The 17,248-nt window shown below is 42.7% G+C and overlaps 2 long non-coding RNA genes across 2 annotated transcripts; both read left to right on the plus strand.

Moving 5' to 3' along the window:
• The first annotated feature begins 3,334 nt into the window (after positions 1-3,334).
• On the plus strand, positions 3,335-6,168 carry LOC127321538 (uncharacterized). Its single transcript, XR_007864160.2, has 4 exons — positions 3,335-3,678; positions 3,771-3,953; positions 4,684-4,746; positions 5,970-6,168. It is a non-coding gene; the product is annotated as an uncharacterized lncRNA (long non-coding RNA).
• A 5,647-nt stretch (positions 6,169-11,815) lies between these two features.
• Positions 11,816-14,640, plus strand: LOC127321537 (uncharacterized). The gene is made up of 4 exons (XR_007864159.2): positions 11,816-12,159; positions 12,252-12,434; positions 13,167-13,229; positions 14,453-14,640. It is a non-coding gene; the product is annotated as an uncharacterized lncRNA (long non-coding RNA).
• Positions 14,641-17,248: the final 2,608 nt, after the last annotated feature.

The following is a 17,248-nucleotide window of genomic DNA, read 5'->3' on the forward strand; positions in this document are numbered from 1 at the left end:
TTCCTTCTTGACGCAGAAGTGAAACTCTCCAAACGTCATCTCCATGGGCTCCTCCAGATACGCATATGCATCCAAACGGGAGGGCGGGTGAGGAACAAAATCAACGAGACCAGTTTCGATCTGTTTACCTCTGTCCATGATGTTGCTTGCTATCGACGAAGTCGACGATCTTGAACGTGCCATCGAGATCAGCTCCTTGTCGCCTCTAGATCCCACAGACGGCGCCAATTGACAAGGTATTAACTTATCAATGCCTACAGATTGTAGACTAGGGTTTAGTTGGACGTAGAGGGCAAGTAGATCTCAAAGGTTTCAGCCGAAAAGTACTCGACGAATATAAAGCTGGGGTTGTGTTGATAGTAAATTCGATCCTTTCTTTGTCCCTCGTCTCCCCCTTATATAGGAGGTGGAGCCGGGGGTTTCGTAATACACAAGTTTACAGAGTCCGGGAGGGTTTCTAACCCATCCCGCAAGATTACAAGTATCCTTTCCTAATACAACTCTAGCTTTCCTTAACAGTATCTTGGGCTTCCGAATCTTCTTATCCTTCGGGTCGTGGGCCTTCAGTAAACCCCGGGTACCATCTTCGGCAGGCCCATTGGGGATGCCTATGTCACCTGTCGCCGAGGAAGAGGGCGCGACGGCCGATGGAATTGATTGGCTGGATCTCCATCGCTTCAGCATCCAGCTTGAACACCTCCAGCCGCCTTTTCCGGATACTGACGGCACACGACCAGCAGCATATCTGGTGAACCAAACAAATAGCATGGACTGTAGAAGAACATCTGGTCGGGAAGGTGAGCCATGACCCTGCTCATGGGAGTATTCATCTTGTTGAGATCACCGGTTATTCCCCATATGTTGCGGCCCTTGGAGAGCAGGCTATGCTCCACCACTTTTTCCCACGATGATTTTGATATATTATACATTTTTTCGACGTCATATGCAAAAGTTAATGCAGTTTTACCATTTTCCAAACCTTTTTTGCAAAAAGTGAAAATTCAAATTTGTTAATTTTCCCAAATAGTAGGTTGCATAACATACAAGAGTCTGAAAACATTTTATTTTTTGAATTTTCTATCATTTTATTTTCTATTTTAGAGTGTTAAAAAAGGCGATCCACGAGGGGGGGGGGGGTGGAGGTGCGTGGGGAGCAGAAAACCTTTAGCACCGGTTCGTGTTACGAACTGGTGCTAAAGGTCCCGCACGAACCAATGCTAATACCGCGGCTGGTCCCCTGGCCGTCCAGACCGCACGAACCGGTGCTAATGACCCATTTAGCACCGGTTCATCCGGTGGCTATTCTCTTTGGAGCAAAAAAACAAGGCCCTCTTTTCTACTAGTGATATTTCAAACTACTCTATTAGTTTTTGTCCTATTTTGTGTAGCCTAAAAGTAGTTCGTATTTAGATATTACATGTTTGTAGTACACGTTGTTGGTTGTCTCTATGATATTTTTTAGATATTTGTAAAACTTTATTTGAAATATAATTTTAAATGTTTTAAAATAAAGGGCTACATATAGCTCAACATATGTTTATCTACTCTAGATCTGTGCTTAGCTATATCTTGTCGATGATGTGATAATTAACTGTTAATTAGGGCACTGGCAGCATCCTTTTAAAATCAGATAATTCATATATCTCTTGCGAGAGACAACATGGGTAATCCAGGGTAGGCGATTCAATACTTTCATTTTCTTTTCTCACAGCTTGAACAATCACAATAATATATAACAAATGTTTTCTCACCACCATAAATTCAATGAAAACAATTTCAGAATCATGTAAGACAAACTTTCAACTCGAGAATCTAATTAGTCATCCTTTTAACTCACATGACTTACAAGGCACTCAAACAAAAACACAATAAGCAAACAACTACCCCACATTCCAAGCACAACTCATAAGTTCGGCACTCGAACAGAAAGAGAATAAGCAAACAACTAATCTAAATTCCAAACATAACTCACAACCTGATCACTCACGAGTTACCGGAGACGTCCTTCCACATCTTGCTGAGACCATGTCATCTTCGTACAGTAGTTCATAAGCAGCTGGGGCATTGAGGGAGGAATCGGATCTAATTCGGTGACGAGCCAAGGGTCTTCGACATAAGGATGGGAGACCCACTCCTGTGTTTCTTTACCGAGATTATACACATACACCCCAGGTTTATGACCGTCCTCCCAGAATTCACCGTGCCCGGCCATGTAGAAGATGCAGTTGGCCTTGTACTCATCGGCAACAGTACACACACACCTGTCGCCGAGGAAGAGGGCGCGACGATCGATGGAATTGATTGGCTGGATCTCCATCGCTTCAGCATCCAACTTGAACACCTCCAGCCCCTGTGCCGGATACTGACGGTGCACAACCAGCAACAAATCTGGTGAACCAAAGAAATAGCATGGACTGTAGAAGAATATATGGTCGGGAAGGAGATCCATGACCCTGCTTATGAGACTATTCATCTTGTTGAGATCACCGGTTATTCCCCATATGTAGCGGCCCTTGGAGAGCAGGCTGTGCTCCACCACTTTTTCCCACAATGATTTTGATATATTATACGTTCTTTTTCGACGTCGTATGCAAAAGATAATGCGGTTTTACCATTTTCCAAACCTTTTTTTTGCAAAAAAAAGTGAAAATTCAAATTTGTTAATTTTCCCTAATAGTAGGTTGCGTAACATACAAGAATCTGAAAACATTTTATTTTTTTGAAGTTTCTATCATTTTCTTTTCTATTTTACAGTGTTAAAAAAGAAGATCCAGAGGGGGTGTGGAGGTGCGTGGGGAGGAGAAAAACACGAACCGGTGCTAAAGGTCTCGCACGAACCGTTGCTCATACCGCGGTTGGTCCTGTAACACCCAAAATTTCATTTTGGATGTTAATAGAATCATATTCATATGCATCATCGTTTTCCGTGCATTTTGGTTCTTGTTATATGTTACTTTGTTTCCACAACAAATAAAAGAAAAGAGAAGAGGATAAAAGGACTTCCTCGGGTGGAAATAACTTAAAATATAACACTTGTGCATGTTGATTGATTTATCAAAAATAAATTATTTTATTATAAAAGGATTGGAAATATATTTTGTACAGTCCAAAATAACTATTTTAATTTTTTTATTAGAATTTTCTGGATTTTATTGAGATTATACAGAATCAATCCTACGTAAAAAGAAAAACAGAATGGGAAGAGAGCACGTACCTAATCAAGTAGCCAGGCAGCCTACCAGCGTGGCCTCTTTTCTCTCGTGTCCTTCTCAAGGAAAAATAAAAAGGGCTAAGGCGAGCGACTACATATCGTCTTCAACCTCAGGCCATGAACGGAAACGGCAGAACTGCCCTTGTCGATGCGCCACACCACGTCCCCTCGTCTCCCCGGGCGCTAGATCCCTCTAGAACTTTCCTCTTTCCCTTTCCCCTTCATCTCCCCATCCTATTGCGCATTTATTCGAGCCATAAAGGTCATGGCGTTGCAGGAAACAGCTGCGGCCATTAACGTTGTCTCCCGTTGCTCCACATCCTCTCCCTCTGTATAAATTCGACCCGAGCTTCCAAATAGCATACCACACCCCTCCATTGATCCACGCCCCCAGGCTGCCCCTGTGGAGGGCGAATTTCGTCGTCGGAGTTCCGACGGCCGCCACGACGTCTTGTCAAATTCGCTGGGTATGGAGGGACTCAGGCCCTGATTCTTGTTCCTTTCCGTCTCTCTAGCTCTTGCGCATCTCGCTGATGCCTTCGTTTGATCCAATTCGTAGCCGGAGGTCATCCACGACGTACACCCGACGCCAACATCGCTATAGCTGTCCGTCGGCCATCTCCGGGAGATTCGCTGGAGAGTCGTCTACATCATTGTTCTTCTCCGGTGACACCATATCGTCGACGCCGTTCCCACTGCCGCGCACAAACTATCCGACAGTCTCTGTCAAAAATCCCCGCTGGTGAGCTGCACCTAGTTTTCTGTTTCCCTTCTTATATTTCTGAAGAGGCATGCTCCTGTCAGGACATCATTAGTTAGATCATAGTTTCGTCAGATCTCAGTGTACGTATTTCAGTTTTGCATCCAAATACGAAGTATAGTTTCAGCTGTCTCATTTTCACATAGTTCGCTTTCAGTTTAGTATACAGTCTGAACATTTCACGTACGTGCAGTTTCAGTAAAACTCGTTTTGGACAGGCTATAGGTGAAACTTTAGAGACTCATAACTTTAGTTCTACCTGGCCAAATTTCGTAAATAAAATCTTTTTGGAAACCTTGGAAGGAGTAGAATATTATGGAACCCTTAGATTTCATTTTTGACAGATTTTCGTTCGGTAATTTTTGAGGTAAATTTCGAATTAGTTTGACCATAGTTTAAATTCTATAAACAATTTTAATGTTGTTCTTTCCATAAAACGTATGGAAAGATTATGACCATCTAGTAGTGTTATCTAAAATTGTTTTTCCTAATATTAATAATTTAATTTGATTAACTTGTAATCACCCTAGTTTCGTATGTTAAAATTTGGATTTAACCAATTGAAGAATAGCTTAATCAGTACCTAGTTTAATCTGGCTGATGTGCAATGATTCGATGTTTATTTGGAGTTTCATGCATGTCGCCATGTTGCATATTGATATGTATGTTTGTCTTGCAATTGTGTATTTATTCTATTTTATTTTCGCGATAGATTGCACGGAGTGTAGCGAGGAATTTTATCAAGAAGAAGATCCTTGCTACTGTTGTTCCGAAGGCAAGTTACACATGACCTTTTGTCCTACTATTTTTGATATGCATGTTTTACAAATATTTTCGTAGAAATGCATGTGTAGGGAAATTATGCTTTGCTATCCTAGTAGAGAGCCATAGGATTTCTTACCATGTTCCTTGTAGCCATTTTATAAAAATGCGTATATTGTATGAGTGCTTAGCCAATTGCTTGGTAGACGTGGGATATGGGTTTTCAAAGAACAAAACCTTTTATGAAAATTGACATGCGCCCATTCTGGGGTGGTATGGTGAAAATATTTTTTTGAAATAAAAACTTATCAAAATGTTTTCCTCTGGGTGGAGTGGTATGTTGGGAGCGTCTACAAGAGCTGCATCCAGTGAGTGGCTCTGCAGACTCAGGTTTTGGTGGGGACCGCCGCCCAGGGTCAAAGAGATCTTCAAAGTTTCAGTTGAGGAAGCTTCCAGTACAGCCACATGCTATATGGGCTCTGGCTTAGTCGTACATAGAGGGAAACCCTTGCATCGGTACCGCCATTGGAGAGGGGTCTTCGGATCATGGTTGCGGGCGGACTTGGATTATGTATAGGGGGCTTCTATGGAAAACTTCGTCATGATCCATGCCCGGTTAAGCCAAATGAAGGATACAACAAAAAGGATGGATTGTGACATGTGGGGAAAGTGTACAACCTCTGCAGAGTGTATGATCTAATCGATTAGCCGTGCTCCCGGATATGAGCAATTTGAGCAACTGAAGATTGAAGCGGATGAAGGATCTCCTATGTTTTCAAAACCTTTTCAAAAATTGTTTTGGCATGATAAGTTTATCCAGTGAGTGGCTCTGAACTTAGGATTGTCTGAACTGTTTTGTAATTACTATTTTCATCCAGTGAGTGGCTCTGAATTTAGTGTTGCCTAAAAACTTAATGCATGCTAACTCTATCCAGTGAGTGGCTCTGGAGTTAGTTTAGCTTGTTTTGGGGATGGGATGTAGGATGGTGAACCTTGGTGGATTCCTTGTGTTTGTCCAGCCCTATATTATTTTGTTTTAAAAATATATAAAGACAAAGAAAGTTTTTAAAAAGATTTTCACAAAACAAAATTGGCTTTACGCAAAATAAACCATGAGCCTTCCTTTGACATACCTTTTCATGTATAAAAATATAAACCACTTTGCAACTTGTGTAACTTGCCAATACATTCAAAGTATTGACCAAATGTTTTTGGTTGTAACTTTACCTGTTGCAGATGACGAGTAAGGACGATAGGATCGCGGGGCCTACACTCAACAAGCCATGTGGCGTTGATGGAGCCCGAGTTTGATGTTATGCTTATGTTTCCGCTGTTATGTGAGCCAGCCACTATGCTGTGCAAGGATGTATTAAATATACTCTGGATATTTCGGTTGTAATAAAATGACGTATGTTATCTTGATATTCATTTGTTACTGTGTGTGCTAGCTACGATCCAGGGATAGCACTGTAAGCACAGAGATTCGAACCCTACCAAGTTCGGGTCGCTTCAAAATGGTATCAGAGCATATGTTGACTGTAGGACGCGACCCTAGGTTTGGAATAGTAATAAGACCTTGCTAGGAATAAAACATATAATTTCTCTAATACTAGGATCCTCGTAATTCTTTGGATTTTCTTTTCTAAATTCTCATCTCTTCAACTTGTAGATGGACCACCTTAGTTTGAGTTTGTACGCTTAGAGTTGGATGATATCCGGGAGGAGATAACATACTTCGAGCCCATTTGAAGAAGGTACAATCCTGGAATAGGAAGCTCTGAATTGAGAATGAATTCTGAAGAATCGTCTAGCTAACTATGGAGGCGGGTATAAGAACTCCATGACGATAGAGTTAGCGTGCCTCCCATTAGTAGTGCTTTAGATTTTGAGTCCACCGTGTAGTTTAATGCGTTACGAATAAGTCTACATGATCATGCCATTCGTGACAATGGCATTATCATTAGTTTGAGCCGTTTGAGTGTACTTTGATTTGTTCCTTGCATTTTTCATCTTTCATATCCATAAGGGTAGTTTTCTCCCTTAGGTCTCTCTCTATCTATATCTGATCCTTGTTTCTGAACCCAAGCAGATGCCGCCGAGACGCAATAATACAGGTGGTAGTGGCAACAATGACAATGAGAATAACAACATGCCACCGGGACTGGAGCAGCTCTTACAGGCCCAGACACAGCTCATCCAGTTGTTGACCCAAAACCTGAATAACAACAACAACAACAATGGACCTCCGCCACCACCGCCACCACCTCCACCACCTCCACCGGGAGATGCTCTCGCTCGCTTCTTAAGGCTAAAACCTCCCATTTTCACAAGTTCGGCTGAACCTATTGTTGCTGATGACTGGCTTCGTACCATATCCAAGAAGCTCACAACAGTTGGATGCACCGATGCTGAAAAAGTGCGCTTTGCGTCACACCAACTGGAGGGTCCCGCAGCAGCTTGGTGGGAGAATTACCAAGTGTCTTACCCAAATGTCACTTGGGAGCAATTCCAGACAGCTTTTCGCACCACTCATGTGCCAGCTGGAGCTATGGCTCTCAAGAAGAAGGAGTTTCGAGCTCTGCGCCAGGAAGACCGTTCTGTCCAAGAGTATTGGGAAGAGTTTAACCTTCTAGGACGCTACGCAACTAGTGATATCAATACTGATGCTGCTAGGCAAGAAAAGTTCATGGAAGGCATGAATGATGAGATATCTGTTCAGCTGTTGGCTGTTTCATTTAACACTTGCCAGGCACTGGTGGACAAAGCTATAATCATTGAAAGCAAGCAGAGGGATATTGATGGACGGAAGAGGAAGGCCACTTTTCACAAACATGGTTATGGTCCAAGCCAGAAGCTTCGTACTGCTTCTCCACCTCGACACTATGGCTATACTGCTAAGTCAAATGGCCACCACCATAATGGCCATCGTCATCATGATCACCGTGGCTCCAACCATAATAGCCATGGAAATTTTAGTGGCAGCAATCACAAGGGCCATCACCATCATAGTGGCCACAAGAATGGCCATGGCAATGGTGGAGGTAGCAACGAGAAGCCCAAGAAGGACCTAAGTCTGGTTACTTGCTACAAGTGCCACAACACTGGGCATTTTGCTAATGAATGTCCAGAGAAGAATAAGAATCCCAACGGGAATGGAAATGGCAATGGAAGTGGTTCAAAGCCCAATATTAAGGCCAAGCTCAACCACATTTCTGTCGATGAAGCTCATGAAGCACATGATGCAGTGACTGGTAAGTTTCGAATTAATTCAATCCCTGCAGTTGTTTTATTCGATACTGGTGCATCACATTCTTTCATATCAAGAGCATTTGTGGGCAAGCATGGGTTAGTTACCAGGACTCTTAAGAACCCTATTATCGTAAGCTCCCCAGGAGGAGAAATGAAATCATGTGAAGGCTGTTTTGGCTTGTCCTTAACTTTGGGAAAATCTACCTTACCAACAAACCTCATAGTTTTGGAATCACAAGGCCTGGACATCATCCTTGGCATGGATTGGTTAGTGTTGTATAAGGGAAGTATAGATTGTGTGCATCGATCAATCACCCTTACAAATACCGAGGGAAGAAGGTTCAAGATCGCTTGTAAATCTAAACCGAAGGAGGTAATGGTCAATTCTCTCAAGGAGGTTACCATTGACCAAATTCTAGTTGTAAGGGAATATCCGGATGTTTTTCCAGAGGAATTGCCCGGAATGCCTCCAGATCGGGAAATCGAGTTTCTCATTGACTTGATCCCTGGAATATCACCTATAGCCAAAAGACCATATAGGATGCCCGCAAACGAACTTGCAGAGCTCAAGAAACAAATTCGTGAGCTTCAAGAAAAAGGCTTTATTCGCCCAAGTTCATCACCATGGGGAGCACCTGTCTTATTTGTGAAGAAGAAGGATAGTAGTTTGAGGTTATGCATTGACTATCGTTCTCTAAATGAAGTCACCATCAAGAACAAGTATCCCTTACCTATGATCAATGACTTGTTCGATCAACTTGAAGGGGCAAGTGTGTTCTCGAAGATAGACTTGCGATCTGGGTATCATCAGCTGAAGATCAGGGAGCAAGATATACCAAAGACAGCATTCTCAACCAGATATGGACTATATGAGTTCACTGTCATGTCGTTTGGTCTAACTAATGCACCGGCATACTTCATGAACATGATGAACAAAGTATTCATGGAATACTTGGACAAGTTTGTTGTTGTCTTCATTGATGACATACTTGTGTATTCCAAGAATGAGGAAGAACATGAGCAACACCTCCGCATGGTCATGGAGAAGCTTAGAGAGCAGAAGTTGTATGCTAAGTTAAGCAAATGTGAATTTTGGTTGAAGGAAGTCGGATTTCTTGGACATGTTATCTCTGGAAAAGGAGTGGCAGTGGATCCCTCCAAGGTTGAAGCTGTTACCGAATGGAAGGCACCCACTTCTGTACCTGAAATTCGAAGCTTCCTAGGACTTGCTGGATATTACCGTAGGTTCATAGAAAACTTCTCAAAGATTGCCAAGCCGATGACGGAGATGTTGAAGAAGGGAAAGAAGTTTCAGTGGACTGAAGCATGTGAAGCTAGTTTCCAAGAATTGAAAAAGAAGTTAGTCACAGCCCCAGTATTGGTGTTGCCAGATATACATAAAGACTTCCAAGTCTATTGTGATGCTTCAAGGCAAGGACTTGGATGTGTGCTTATGCAAGATGGCAGGGTAGTTGCCTATGCTTCACGACAGTTGCGACCACACGAGGCTAATTACCCTACTCATGATTTAGAGTTGGCCGCTGTTGTGCATGCACTTAAAATTTGGAGGCACTATCTCATCGGCAACCATTGTGACATATTCACAGACCACAAGAGTCTTAAGTACATTTTCACCCAAAGTGAGCTCAATCTTAGGCAGAGAAGGTGGCTAGAACTCATTAAAGACTATGACCTGAGTGTCCAATATCACCCAGGTAAGGCAAATGTAGTGGCTGATGCTCTTAGTCGAAAGGGACATCTTAACTACATCACTACATCTGTTGTACCATCGACTCTTTGTGAGCAATTCAAGGGTCTATGCTTGGAAGTTGTGCCAAAGGGATTCTTAGCTACATTGGAAGTCAAGCCCACATTGCTAGATAGAATCAAAGATGCACAGAAGCTTGATGAAGACCTTGACAAGGTTAGGCGAAAGATACATGAAGGAGAAACTCATGATTTTTCTGAAGATGAGCATGGCACTCTTTGGTTTGAAAAACGTCTATGTGTACCTCGTGATGAAGAGATCAAGAAGATAATCTTGGAAGAGGCTAACAACTCTCCCTATTCCATTCACCCAGGAAGCACCAAGATGTACCTAGATTTAAAAGAGAAGTTTTGGTGGCCCAATATGAAGCGTGAGATTGCTGAATATGTAGCCATTTGCGATGTCTGCCAGAGAGTGAAAGCTGAGCACCAGAAGCCAGCGGGACTATTGCGACCCTTACCCATACCTGAGTGGAAGTGGGACAAAATAGGGATGGACTTCATCACTGGTTTACCCCGAACACGTTCAGGATATGATTCCATCTGGGTGGTAGTTGATCGTTTGACAAAGGTTGCTCACTTCATTCCTGTGAAGACAACCTACACTAGTGCTAAGCTGGCTCAGATTTACATGAGTAGAATTGTATGCCTCCATGGTGTTCCACTCAAGATAGTATCTGATCGAGGGACGCAGTTTACCTCAAAATTCTGGAATCAACTTCATGAAGCACTGGGAACTCGGCTCGAGTTTAGCACAGCTTTTCATCCTCAGACGGATGGACAGACCGAGAGGGTAAATCAAATTCTAGAAGATATGTTGCGAGCATGTGCACTTGACTATGGGTCAAGTTGGGATGAGAACTTACCATATGCTGAGTTTTCATATAACAATAGTTATCAAGCCAGTTTGAAGATGGCACCGTTCGAGGCACTTTATGGCAGGAAGTGCAGGACTCCTCTCATGTGGAATGAAGTTGGAGAACGTCAACTATTTGGACCTGATTTGATCCGTGATGCTGAAGAGAAGGTTAGAATAATCAAAGATAGATTGAAGATCGCCCAGTCTAGGCAGAAAAGTTATGCGGACTCCAAGCGCAGGGAAGTGGAATACAAGATTGGAGACAGAGCTTATCTTCGAGTTTCACCCTTACGTGGAGTGAAGAGATTCGGAATCAAGGGAAAACTAGCACCTCGTTATGTTGGACCATATAAGATTCTAGAACTACGAGGAGAAGTAGCTTACAAGTTGGAGCTACCGGAAGCCTTATCTGCGGTTCATGATGTCTTCCACGTGTCACAGTTGAAGAAGTGCCATGCCGAAGAATCTGATATTCCTTTGAGAGATACTGTTCCGCTTGAGGCTATCCAACTCGAGCAAGATCTTACCTATGAAGAGAAGCCTATCAAGATTCTCGAGACAGCTGAACGCGTTACACGCACGAAGACCATCAGACTATGCAAAGTTCAATGGAGTCACCACAGCGAGGAAGAAGCCACTTGGGAACGAGAGGAAGATCTGCAGAAGGAACACCCTCACCTCTTTGCTAGCCAATCCGAATCTCGAGGACGAGATTCTTTCTAAGGGGGGTAGGTTTGTAACACCCAAAATTTCATTTTGGATGTTAATAGAATCATATTCATATGCATCATCGTTTTCCATGCATTTTGGTTCTTGTTATATGTTACTTTGTTTCCACAACAAATAAAAGAAAAGAGAAGAGGATAAAAGGACTTCCTCGGGTGGAAATAACTTAAAATATAACACTTGTGCATGTTGATTGATTTATCAAAAATAAATTATTTTATTATAAAAGGATTGGAAATATATTTTGTACAGTCCAAAATAACTATTTTAATTTTTTTATTAGAATTTTCTGGATTTTATTGAGATTATACAGAATCAATCCTACGTAAAAAGAAAAACAGAATGGGAAGAGAGCACGTACCTAATCAAGTAGCCAGGCAGCCTACCAGCGTGGCCTCTTTTCTCTCGTGTCCTTCTCAAGGAAAAATAAAAAGGGCTAAGGCGAGCGACTACATATCGTCTTCAACCTCAGGCCATGAACGGAAACGGCAGAACTGCCCTTGTCGATGCGCCACACCACGTCCCCTCGTCTCCCCGGGCGCTAGATCCCTCTAGAACTTTCCTCTTTCCCTTTCCCCTTCATCTCCCCATCCTATTGCGCATTTATTCGAGCCATAAAGGTCATGGCGTTGCAGGAAACAGCTGCGGCCATTAACGTTGTCTCCCGTTGCTCCACATCCTCTCCCTCTGTATAAATTCGACCCGAGCTTCCAAATAGCATACCACACCCCTCCATTGATCCACGCCCCCAGGCTGCCCCTGTGGAGGGCGAATTTCGTCGTCGGAGTTCCGACGGCCGCCACGACGTCTTGTCAAATTCGCTGGGTATGGAGGGACTCAGGCCCTGATTCTTGTTCCTTTCCGTCTCTCTAGCTCTTGCGCATCTCGCTGATGCCTTCGTTTGATCCAATTCGTAGCCGGAGGTCATCCACGACGTACACCCGACGCCAACATCGCTATAGCTGTCCGTCGACCATCTCCGGGAGATTCGCTGGAGAGTCGTCTACATCATTGTTCTTCTCCGGTGACACCATATCGTCGACGCCGTTCCCACTGCCGCGCACAAACTATCCGACAGTCTCTGTCAAAAATCCCCGCTGGTGAGCTGCACCTAGTTTTCTGTTTCCCTTCTTATATTTCTGAAGAGGCATGCTCCTGTCAGGACATCATTAGTTAGATCATAGTTTCGTCAGATCTCAGTGTACGTATTTCAGTTTTGCATCCAAATACGAAGTATAGTTTCAGCTGTCTCATTTTCACATAGTTCGCTTTCAGTTTAGTATACAGTCTGAACATTTCACGTACGTGCAGTTTCAGTAAAACTCGTTTTGGACAGGCTATAGGTGAAACTTTAGAGACTCATAACTTTAGTTCTACCTGGCCAAATTTCGTAAATAAAATCTTTTTGGAAACCTTGGAAGGAGTAGAATATTATGGAACCCTTAGATTTCATTTTTGACAGATTTTCGTTCGGTAATTTTTGAGGTAAATTTCGAATTAGTTTGACCATAGTTTAAATTCTATAAACAATTTTAATGTTGTTCTTTCCATAAAACGTATGGAAAGATTATGACCATCTAGTAGTGTTATCTAAAATTGTTTTTCCTAATATTAATAATTTAATTTGATTAACTTGTAATCACCCTAGTTTTAAGTATGTTAAAATTTGGATTTAACCAATTGAAGAATAGCTTAATCAGTACCTAGTTTAATCTGGCTGATGTGCAATGATTCGATGTTTATTTGGAGTTTCATGCATGTCGCCATGTTGCATATTGATATGTATGTTTGTCTTGCAATTGTGTATTTATTCTATTTTATTTTCGCGATAGATTGCACGGAGTGTAGCGAGGAATTTTATCAAGAAGAAGATCCTTGCTACTGTTGTTCCGAAGGCAAGTTACACATGACCTTTTGTCCTACTATTTTTGATATGCATGTTTTACAAATATTTTCGTAGAAATGCATGTGTAGGGAAATTATGCTTTGCTATCCTAGTAGAGAGCCATAGGATTTCTTACCATGTTCCTTGTAGCCATTTTATAAAAATGCGTATATTGTATGAGTGCTTAGCCAATTGCTTGGTAGACGTGGGATATGGGTTTTCAAAGAACAAAACCTTTTATGAAAATTGACATGCGCCCATTCTGGGGTGGTATGGTGAAAATATTTTTTTGAAATAAAAACTTATCAAAATGTTTTCCTCTGGGTGGAGTGGTATGTTGGGAGCGTCTACAAGAGCTGCATCCAGTGAGTGGCTCTGCAGACTCAGGTTTTGGTGGGGACCGCCGCCCAGGGTCAAAGAGATCTTCAAAGTTTCAGTTGAGGAAGCTTCCAGTACAGCCACATGCTATATGGGCTCTGGCTTAGTCGTACATAGAGGGAAACCCTTGCATCGGTACCGCCATTGGAGAGGGGTCTTCGGATCATGGTTGCGGGCGGACTGGGATTATGTATAGGGGGCTTCTATGGAAAACTTCGTCATGATCCATGCCCGGTTAAGCCAAATGAAGGATACAACAAAAAGGATGGATTGTGACATGTGGGGAAAGTGTACAACCTCTGCAGAGTGTATGATCTAATCGATTAGCCGTGCTCCCGGATATGAGCAATTTGAGCAACTGAAGATTGAAGCGGATGAAGGATCTCCTATGTTTTCAAAACCTTTTCAAAAATTGTTTTGGCATGATAAGTTTATCCAGTGAGTGGCTCTGAACTTAGGATTGTCTGAACTGTTTTGTAATTACTATTTTCATCCAGTGAGTGGCTCTGAATTTAGTGTTGCCTAAAAACTTAATGCATGCTAACTCTATCCAGTGAGTGGCTCTGGAGTTAGTTTAGCTTGTTTTGGGGATGGGATGTAGGATGGTGAACCTTGGTGGATTCCTTGTGTTTGTCCAGCCCTATATTATTTTGTTTTAAAAATATATAAAGACAAAGAAAGTTTTTAAAAAGATTTTCACAAAACAAAATTGGCTTTACGCAAAATAAACCATGAGCCTTCCTTTGACATACCTTTTCATGTATAAAAATATAAACCACTTTGCAACTTGTGTAACTTGCCAATACATTCAAAGTATTGACCAAATGTTTTTGGCTGTAACTTTACCTGTTGCAGATGACGAGTAAGGACGATAGGATCGCAGGGCCTACACTCAACAAGCCATGTGGCGTTGATGGAGCCCGAGTTTGATGTTATGCTTATGTTTCCGCTGTTATGTGAGCCAGCCACTATGTTGTGCAAGGATGTATTAAATATACTCTGGATATTTCGGTTGTAATAAAATGACGTATGTTATCTTGATATTCATTTGTTACTGTGTGTGCTAGCTACGATCCAGGGATAGCACTTTAAGCACAGAGATTCGAACCCTACCAAGTTCGGGTCGCTACAGGTCCCCTGGCCGTCCAGACCGCACGAACCGGTGCTAATAACCCCTTTAGCACCGGTTCGTGCCAAATCCGGTGCTAATGTTTTTTGGAGCAAAAAAACAAAGCCCTCTTTTCTACTAGTGACATTTCAAACTACTATGTCAGCTTTTGTGTTATTTTGTGTAGCCTAAAAGTAGTTCGTATTTAGATATTACACGTTTGTAGTACACGTTGTTGGTTGTCTCTATGATATTTTTCAGATATTTGTAAAACTTTATTTAAAATATAATTTTAAATGTTTTAAAATAAAGGGCTACATCTAACTCAGCCTATGTTTAGCTACTATGGATCTGTGCTTAGCTATATCTTATCGATGATGTGATAATTAACTATTAATTAGGGCACTGGCAACATCCTTTTAAAATCAAATAATTTATATATCTCTTGCGAGAGACAACATGGGTAATCCAGGCTAGGCGATTCAATACTTTCATTTTCTTTTCTCACAGCTTGAACACTCACAACAATATATAGCAATTGTTTGGATGGTAGCGAGACTCTCGTACGTTGCTATTTTTCTTTTCTCACCATCATAAATTCACTGAAAACAATTTGAGAATCATGTAAGACAAACTTTCAACTCGAGAATCTAATTAGTAACTCACATGACTTACAAGGCACTCAAACAGAAACATAATAAGCAAACAACTACTCCACATTCCAGGCACAACTCACAAGTTCGGCACTCGAACAGAAAGAGAATAAGCAAACAACTAATCCAAATTCCAAACAGAACTCACAACCTGATCACTCACGAGTTGCCGGAGACGTCCTTCCACATCTTGCTAAGACCATGTCATCTTCGTACAATAGTTCATAAGCAGCTGGGGCATTGAGGGAGGAATCGGATCTAATTTGGTGACGAGCCAAGGGTCTTCGACATAAGGATGGGAGACCCACTCATGTGTTTGTTTGCCGAGATTATACACATACACCGTAGGTTTATGACCGTCCTCCCAGAATTCACCGTGCCTGGCCATGTAGAAGACGCAGTTGGCGTTGTACTCATCGGCAACAGTACACACGCACCTGTCGCCAAGGAAGAGGGCGCGGCGGCCGATGGAATTGATTGGCTGGATCTCCATCACTTCAGCATCCAACTTGAACACCTCTAGCCCCTGTGCTGGATACTGACGGGGCACGACCAGCAGCATATCTAATGAACCAAAGAAATAGCATGGACTGTAGAAGAACATCTGGTCGGGAAGGAGAGCTATGACCCTGCTCATGAGACTATTCATCTTGTTGAGATCACCGGTTATCTTCTCTTTTTAATAGATGGCCCCATTTTGCTAGTCTCACAGCGAGCCACGTCACCTGATTTACAATCTTCACATTCCCCTCATTTGTTCCCAGCCGTATGCAACGTTTTTATGTCCAGACCGACACGGCACGAGCGGAGCAGCTTCGTCGCCTACCCACGGGAGGATCCGAACGAGTCCGTTCGTTGCCACACCCACGCGCGTACAGAAGATGGCCCGACCCAGACCGAAGGCACCGGCCCATGAGTAGTTTGGCCTACCTTCGCTGCGAAAAAAATAAGCCGGCACCACGAGTCAACGACTCTGTTCGTCTTCCTCGCCTCGTCGCCCCGTAGATCTCTCCCCCACCACGACGTCGGTTCCTCTTCGTATGCTCTGTCAATCTCCGCATTGAACACAATAAATCCGTCCTTGAAGACAATAGAAACTGCTCGGAGAATTTGTTTTGCCGCCTCCGTCTTAAGGGCACGCGATGGTGCTCTACGCCCCCACAACGATCCGGGCGAATTATTCCAGGAATCATGACTAGAAACCGCTCAATGGAAGCCATTCATCGCTGCTCTCCAGCTTAAAAAGGAGGCCATGCTGATGCTGCTATACGCTTCAACCATTCTGATTCCTTCTTTATTTATTTCAGTGCCTCAATATGTCTTCCAAATCAGACAGGTCAAGCTCCGGATGGATCTCTGCTCCATGTTTTTCTCCTTCACCCGATATTATTGGATCGATCTGCTACTGCAACCTCTGCGCCACCCGATCTCTTTGGATTTTGGGGCTTCTTGATCTGCTACCTGAAGATTTCTTTGGATTTATTGGTACACCACCAGCCCGAGATTAATTTCATGGGAGTAAGGATCGACCACGTGCATAGATACGGTACTCATGGAGGCGGCAGACTAGAAAGGACGGAAGCCCTCTACTCATGTATCTTCTCTCTACCTACCTCATGTCTTCCCTTCACATAACACAGTTACTAAGTTACTAACGGATGTGAATACTCTGATCTCTGCAATTGTTGCTTATTGTGTCCTCATGTTCTCGGCCGGCCGGCTGGATGCTTATGGAGTCCTGGTTCTTTGATTCTATTTATGTGCATACTCATGGAACTAAGCAATTTCATTTAATTTCTGCAGACCATTTGGATTTTGGGTGGCTAATTCTCTAGGTCTGAAACAACATGTTGCCACGTAGTACTGGTTTCTGCACCTGATGTAGTATAC

The sequence above is a fragment of the Lolium perenne genome, chromosome 2 (assembly GCF_019359855.2).
Source record: "Lolium perenne isolate Kyuss_39 chromosome 2, Kyuss_2.0, whole genome shotgun sequence".
In the NCBI taxonomy this organism is placed as follows: Eukaryota; Viridiplantae; Streptophyta; class Magnoliopsida; order Poales; family Poaceae; genus Lolium; species Lolium perenne.